The following is an 8044-nucleotide window of genomic DNA, read 5'->3' as shown; positions in this document are numbered from 1 at the left end:
AACGAAAATACCGTCTGACTCCTTAATTGCCTGAGGTTCACGGTGACTCACATTGTGGGTTCTCAATAAAACATTAAGCAAGAATCTCTTTCTCCATGGGTTCAAATGAATCATACTTGAATTTTACACTTCTTCAGATATCCTGACTCACTAACTCAAATATCTAACCATCAATCTGACCACACTTAGTAACAAAGCAAGGGCACGGGTGAAGCATGCTTCTTGCTGTCTTACACCTTGGGTGTGCTGCATTCCTGAAATTACTTAAATAGATTTCACGCTGTCTTAGAAACGCCAGACAACAAGCACCCAGCAAGTGGGCAGCCATGGACAAACGTAGGCACTTGAAGGTACAACAAGTCATTCTTCAGGGAGGGACCCAGTTGTGAGTGAGGAACAAGTTTTCGGTAAGTCCACTTCATGAGAAAGGAAAGAGGCCACAGATGCCAAAGCACAAAGACTTAAGTGAGCGGAAACGGTGTCCACCTCCATGGCGTGATCTACCCACCCTCGCTGTGTGGAAGGGGCCCATCGTAAATGGAAAACTCTCCTTACTCACAGGGAATGATGATGATAACAACAATGACAACAGGTGACAACAGCGATCATAGCAACGAATGAACATTACTTTGTACCAACAGTTTGCTAAGTCACTTTTGTCAAACTCCTCTGCAAGTCAGCTATTATAGTATCTATTTTACATGTGAGGTCATTTCAGTTAAACACCATAGTCACTTACTTATTTAATCCTAAATCCCCTGGACTCCAGAATCTGTGCCACGTATTTTATCAGTCAGACTAAGCCTGAGGGGGCAGTGAGAATGTGCTCTAACTTATACTTTCCCTCAGAAGAAAGATTAATGCTGATCTAATATCCCAGACCACTCTGCTTAACGGCCTGGTCTCCCAAACGTTCGTGTGAAGTACTATGAGGATACCACCTAACTGTACCATAACTATCTAGGGTATCATTCGAAGCATGTTTCTCTTACCTGGGACACATGTTAAAGCAACTGGTCGGGGCGCCTGGGTGGCTCAGTGGTTTAAGCTGCTGCCTTCGGCTCAGGTCATGATCTCGGGGTCCTGGGATCGAGTCCCACATCGGGCTCTCTGCTCAGCGGTGAGCCTGCTTCCCTCTCACTCTCTCTGTCTGCCTCTCTGCCTACTTGTGATCTCTCTCTGTCAAATAAATAAATAAAATCTTTAAAAAAAAAAAAAAAAGCAACTGGTCACCAGGTAAACAAGCATTAACTGGGATGGCCCCGAGAAAACTAAGATCTACTTACATATTGGGTTTTGATAGCAACATGGCAAATTAAGTGGCCAACTATTTGAAGTATTAAATATCTAAAGTATTTTTACAGTGAGGTCAACTGAACTATAATTTACATACAGTAAAAATTGACTTTATTTAGGTATCCAGTTCTATGAATTTGGACAATCATAACAAGATGTCCGAGCTCTTTCAGCTGCCATCATAGTCAAGACAAGGACTATTTCACTACAGAATTTCTAGTTAATCCTCTCCTGGACCCTAGTGTGTCTCTGTAGCATTGCTTTCTCCAAGTGTTATATTAAAGGAATTATATAATGTTGTTTTCGAACTTGGCTTCTGTCAGTTAGGGTAAGACATTCGGGATTCATCCATGTTGTTGTGTGGATCAGGAGCCCATTCTCTTTTCGTGAGTGGTTTCCATAGGATAAATGTGCTTCAATTTGTTCCCTGTTCATCAATGGAGAGACATTCATTCGTTTCCAGTTTGGAGCACTGAGGAATGCAGCCGCCTAGGAAACATTCCCGTGCAGGTTGTTACGTGCACATATGTCAACACTTGTGTAAATACCTAAGAGTAAAAATGCTGGATTATATGGTAAATATAAGGTTAATTTACAAGAAACTGCCAACCAGTTTTCCAAAGTGCTTGTCAGTTTTTGCATTCCTGCCGGCAATGGATGATGTTCTAGTAACCCCACAATATTTTAAAGATTTTATTTATTTATTTGAGAGAGAAAGCACAAGCAGGGAGAGAAGCAGAGGGAGAAGCAGAGACTCCCCATTGAGCAGGGAGCCTGACGTGGAGCTCGATCCCAGGACCCTGGGATCATGACCTGAAGCTGAAGGCAGATGCTTAAGCCACCCAGGTGCCCCTACTTCGACCTTCTTGACAGCATTTGGTATCTTCAACTTTGGTATCTCAGCGAGGTTTTAATTTTCATTTTCCTGATTATTCATGATGTTGAATATCTTTTCATGTGCTTATCTGTCCTATGTATATTTTCACTGGTGAAATGTCAGTTTAAGTCTTGAGCCCATTTTTTTATTGAACAACGTTATTTTTTTGTTCTTTTATTGTTAAGTAGTGACAGTTTGCCACCGTTTTGGTTATCTGATGTGTTTTTAGAGGCTAAAAAAATGTATGGGTGCGATCTACTTCACAACAGTGAATATACTTAACACCACAAAAGTGTATACTTATAAAAATGGTTAAGATAGTAAATTTTATGTCATGTGTTTTTTATTTGAGAAGGAGCACTCTTTATTGGGGAGGGAGCACGGCACATGACTGACAAATGAAGGCAGCCTGGGAAGCTGCTCAAAAAGGTGCACAGGAGGGTTTGCTAAGAAAGATCAACCAGAACATGGGTTCCTCTGGGCAACTTCCCAAACCTCATCCCTTCACAGGGTTGGGACACCCCCGACTATTTCCTTGAAGGCAGCTGTGGTCCACTAGAGATACAGTCCTCAGGGGTACCTTCTTGTTTTTTACACGGAACATTTTCTTTAGATTTCTTGAAGTCTTCATTTGTTACTTTCATTCTGTATTCTCTCAAAGCCATCAGACGAGCTTCTGGACAGATCGCCTCCACATCGGCACCAGAGAGGTCATCTTTAGCCATGATCAAGTCGTCCGGGGTCACACCATCGTCCAACATCATCCTGCTTATATGGATCTGAAAGATGCATCTCTTAGTCTTGTCATTGGGCAGGGGGAGCTCAATCTTCCTGTCATTATGGCCTGGTCTGATAAGTGCTGGATCCAAAGTTCCTATTCAGTTTGCAGCCATGATAACTTTCATGTCACCCCTTGAATCAAATCCAACCAACAGGTTCAACAGTTCCAACATTGGTCATTGAATTTCTCTCTTACCACCAGGATCTGAGTCATAACTTTTTGTTCCAGTGGCATCAATTTCATCAATAAGCACAATGGATGGTGTGTGTTCTTCCACAACTTGAAACAATTCCCAAACGAGTTTGGGCCCATCACCTAGGTAATTCTTAATAAGTTCAGTGCCAGTCACTCTCAAGAAAGTGGCTAAGGTTTGGTTTGTTACTGTTTTGGCTAATAAGGTTTTACCTATGCCAGATGGACCATAGAGAATGAGCCCCTTTGGGCTCTTTATAATATTCATGATGAGTGAGAGAAAGCTCCACAGATTACTTAATTTCCTGGATTTGGTTGTCCAACCCCCTGATATCAGCATAGGTTTCCTGGGTCGTCTTTTCTACCTTCATCACTGTGACCAAGGGATCTGTGTCACCCATGAGCACCCCTATGACAGCATGCTCCTTGTGGCTGAGCAAGACAGACTAATCTGTTTCGAACGGATACTTGTCTACAAAGGAAAGAATGCTGACGTAGTGTTCTGAGCTTACAGATGTAAACACAATGACATGATTGTCATCAATGATCTTTTCCAAGGTTCCTCCTGATATTGGGGTCCCCCTCAGATAATATACCTTAGATCTTTCCTCCTCTTGCTTTTCCTCTAAAGGCTTCATTTGTTCCTGATTTCTAATGAATTCTTCCTCAATGAGAAGAGAGTCTTTAATCCTCTCTAACTTCAATAATTAGAAAACCAGCACTGAGTGTGAGGTGTCACCAGGGGCAGCTTGCTGGCAGCATCTGGTCCCTCTCTCTTTTTCTTCTTTTTCCCCCTCTGGTTGCTACAGGGAGTTCATAGTTCTTCCAGCAGCAGTGGTTCAAGCAGCAGAAGCAAGATAGGTCAGAGAGTGGTGGTCATGGCCGTGGAGGTGGCAAGAGGATGACAAGGACAAAAAAAAAAAACAAAAAACGAACCTCCTGTTATGTGTATTTTAACAACAATTTTTAAAGGTGTAGTGGCTGAATGGCAGTCTAGAAGTCAGATTGCAATGTGTGCTTCTCCAGGAAACCATACCTTGAAGCCAACTGCTAATACTCCCTCCTGTACTAGAAACAAATGTCTCCAATTCTAGTAAGGCCAGAGATCCTGTTCTAAGCCCAAGCAAGATGAACCTGGGAGCTCTGGAAATCTGAGGATGATGAGGTACTTGGAAAATCCTGATGAAAGGCATCCTGGGATAGCCAGGATTATTGGTGCAAGCAGTGTGTCGTATCCAAGATTCTTGGTGTGAGGCACCATGAGTTATCCAAATCTTCTGCTTTCAAGAGTTCATTTCTAGCTGGAATGACAAGCTGAATGGCTGTCTGCCGAGGGGTGCTGGGCTTTTTAAAATTGTAGATACTTGGGCCACACAAGAGACCATGGTGGAACCAGAATCTCTGAGTAATTACATTTTAAACATGCTCTCCAGTTCATTCTTATATGCATTAAATGATTTAAATAATTACAAATATAAAAACAGAAGATCAGCTAAATCAAGGATCAGCAGACTTGTCTGTAAAAGGCCAGACAATGAGTATTTTAGGCTTTTTAGGCCATACAGTCTCCATCATCTGCACCAGCTACATACTTTGTGGGACCCAGTAAAAAATTATTCAAAAATTGTTCAAAAATTACTGACTTCAAGAGGGCCACAGCAGAGTACTATATCAGCACAGGACCCTGCTGAGTCCAGGACTCCTTGCCCCCACACAAGTCATGCCCCACGAAGCAGCCCCCATCCGTAGCAGTTCCAACTCTACAGCTATGTCTCCGCCATCGGTATGCAGAAGCAGCTGCAGACAAGTACACAAATGGGCAGGTGGTGGCATGAGTTGCTCAAGGGCTCTAGTCCGCCCACCCCTGAGCTAGATCATCTTTTAGCAGGAAGGCCTGCTCCTTGATGTTCAGAAAGCTAGTGAAAAGCTAATAAAATAGATAGATACATAGATAAATAGATAGAGAGTCAAGTGAAATTGCATATTTGCTGAATAAGTACCATTTCATACACGGGTTAATTTAGCTAGGTAACTCTTCAAAGGAATTTATACTGATAGTCTTATTTAATAGGAGAGAATGAACAGGTTGCACTGCATGGGGAAAGAAATAAGGGAGCTTAGACACGAAAAGGAATCCTGCGGTTCAGAATTTCTCTGATGCAAACCTTGTTCCTGGCTTATCTGTCATCTGCACACCATAATTCAGTTAAAGTCTCTTTCAAAGGAATCTGTAGTCTGTTAAATTGTACAAGATTATCCAAAAAAGTAAAGACGGTTTTTGTGTTTGAGTCAGAAACCAGATTATAGCAGTACAGGCTTTTCTATCAAAGTAACCTAAGGGCAATTAGGAGTTCAATTCAAATTGGAAAAAGAAATAGCAACTTCCAACTGGAAATACCTAATCAGCTTTTTCGTAATGCAACAGTCCAACTATAGCATTACAGGCATCTTACTGTGTCTAACTTCATATCTTGTCTCCTACCATGTAGTATTTCAGGCCCTCGGCTCTCTCTCCACTAACAAAGTTAGAACCATTTTTTTTAAACCAAGATGGTATATTTCAAAGTGATCACATTTATTAAAAAGTCTATAGCTCAGACACATGGGAGGTGCTCACAACATGTTTGCCACAGTCTAGGGATAAAATTATACAAAACTGATCATTAGAAGAAACAACATTATTAATTCATCAGAGGAGGGGGGGAAAAAACTGCTGGCATTTTTTCCAGTCTTAATTGTCCTGGAGCCTACGGCCATGACTGTTTGAGGAAAACATATGCTGCACAGCTGCAAATGTAAACCTGATTACCTCGAAATTAATAACATGGAAGAGGCCGCACTTGCAGCTGTGAGAGAGAGGGAACCAAAGGGAACCCCGTGCAATAGAATCTTCCTAACTTTCGTAATGTTTATCATAACCAGCTTTAAAGAATTATAATAAAAATCCCTGAAGTGGGGAAGCACAACAAAGCCAGAAAGCTTGCCACTGCCACTTCCTTGCTCTTGACCTGGCCCTTGGGGTCATTATCATCTGAGGTTCCATTGGTTTTCTTTCCTCAGCCGCTGGCTCTGAGGACTTTCCAGCACCCAAAAGGATCACAAACGGAAGACCGCAAGTACCTTTCAGTGGTCAGGCAGCTAGCATTTCTAGTCTTTACATCGCATGTCAAACACGGGAAGTTGGAAATGAAAAACCACAGCTGTGAATTTCTGCTTAAGGTTCATTTTTCAAGAGCAAAGCTAATGTACCATGTAATGGGGGAATGGGGAAGCGGGGGTGGAAAACTTGGGGCAAAGTGCACATATACTTCCTCAGGAGACAGCATTTCTTTTAACATGCACTAAGAAGAAGAAAAAGAAAGACATTTGTAGGTAACTTCGAGTCCGAACGGTCTTGGGCTTGGTCTGAAATGAAATCTAACGCCTAAGTTATAAAGATCCATTAGTAAATTCATCAATGAGACTTTCCTTACATTCAGGTTCAAGTAATCCTGACATTCACCACCCTGTGTACGAACCTTCCAGGGATCTGAAAAACAGAGAGAGTCCCCATGCTTGACCTAGAAGCTTTAACTCCATTTTTATTAGGGAAGCAAGAAGGGTTCTAATAAACTCAGGGGAGACTGAATACTAACTGATTTGGTAGAGACTCTAAATGCTACTGGAAGAAAGAGAAGGGTAGTGGGCGAATTCTGACTGTAAGCAAATGATTTCCCCTCTCTGAGTTCAGACTGCTCATCCCTAACATCGATATACTAATACTCACCTCACAGGGTTGTTGTAAATGTGATTGTAAATGTGTCTGGCATCAAACAGGCCCACCCGTGTTAGCTGACTCTGAATCTGGAGCAAACATGTGGAGAGTCTGGTGGGGAGGAACATGGATCCCTCAGTGACTTCAGGAAGCAGAGCCCTGCCTCCCATCTTGATGCATCCTGGACCATTCCAGAAAAAAAAAAAAAAAAATCATTGTGCTGACACTTTTAGGTCTTTTTGTTCCTCAGTTTAAAATAACAATCCTAGGTAATCTAGTTAGAAAGCTGTGGGATAAAAGCAGGGCTCTGACAAAATGACATGCCGGGGATTAAAGAAAAAAATAATAAAATAAGAACCTCCACTTATGGAGGACCATCAAATGCTTTCCGTGTGATGATGGTCACCATCGTCGTCATAATGCTGATTGTGTGCCAATGACTGCTCTGAGCACTTCATGTATATTGTGTATATTAACTAATTTTAATTCTCTGACCTCCGTTAGGTGAATTAGCCACATTATCCACATTTCACAGGTGGATAAACTGAGGCATAAAAGCATTTAAATAACTTGCCCAAGATCACATAACTGTAGGTAAGATCTCATTTGGCTCTTTCAATAGCTTAATCTATGAGATGGGTCTTATCCTCGTTTTGCAGATGAGAAACCAAGACTGAGAAGACCAAAACATGTCTGAGGACACACTGCCAGGAAGGGGGGCTGCTGTGCTTGGCACTCAAGACCTTCCGGAGCCTGTCCGCTCACTCTCTCCCCCCGGAGAGTCCAGAAGTCAGCTGGGAGTCTTCTTGAGAACCCAAGAGTCTGGAGGGAAGACTTTATTTACACCTTATTGTCAGAGCTAATTATTCAGTGGGTTAATCTACCTCTTCATCTTCCACTAAACTTAGTACTACTTTTCAGTAAAATAAATAACAAGCTTGAGTTTCACCAACCTGGGCAAATCCCACACATGTTACACCGTCTGAGAGGTTTCAAGGCTTATTTCCTTTCTCCTAGGGGAATGGCTGTAATGAGACAGGAGCACTCCTCAGGCAACAGATTAATACAGTGATCTGTTGATTAAGAAATCCTTAGAAACTACTTGATAGCAAATTGCGTGGTTTTTTTTATTTGAAGGAAATTG

The 8044-nt window shown here is 42.0% G+C and overlaps 1 pseudogene; it reads right to left on the bottom strand.

The window, feature by feature from the left end:
- Window positions 1–2700: 2700 nt before the first annotated feature.
- LOC123946329 lies at window positions 2701–7028 on the bottom strand (annotated as a pseudogene).
- Between the last annotated feature and the right edge of the window lie 1016 nt (window positions 7029–8044).

This window comes from Meles meles, chromosome 7 (genome assembly GCF_922984935.1).
Source record: "Meles meles chromosome 7, mMelMel3.1 paternal haplotype, whole genome shotgun sequence".
NCBI classification, from domain to species: Eukaryota; Metazoa; Chordata; class Mammalia; order Carnivora; family Mustelidae; genus Meles; species Meles meles.
Note: the sequence above shows the minus strand (reverse complement) of the source record. Positions and strands in the feature narration are given on the sequence as shown.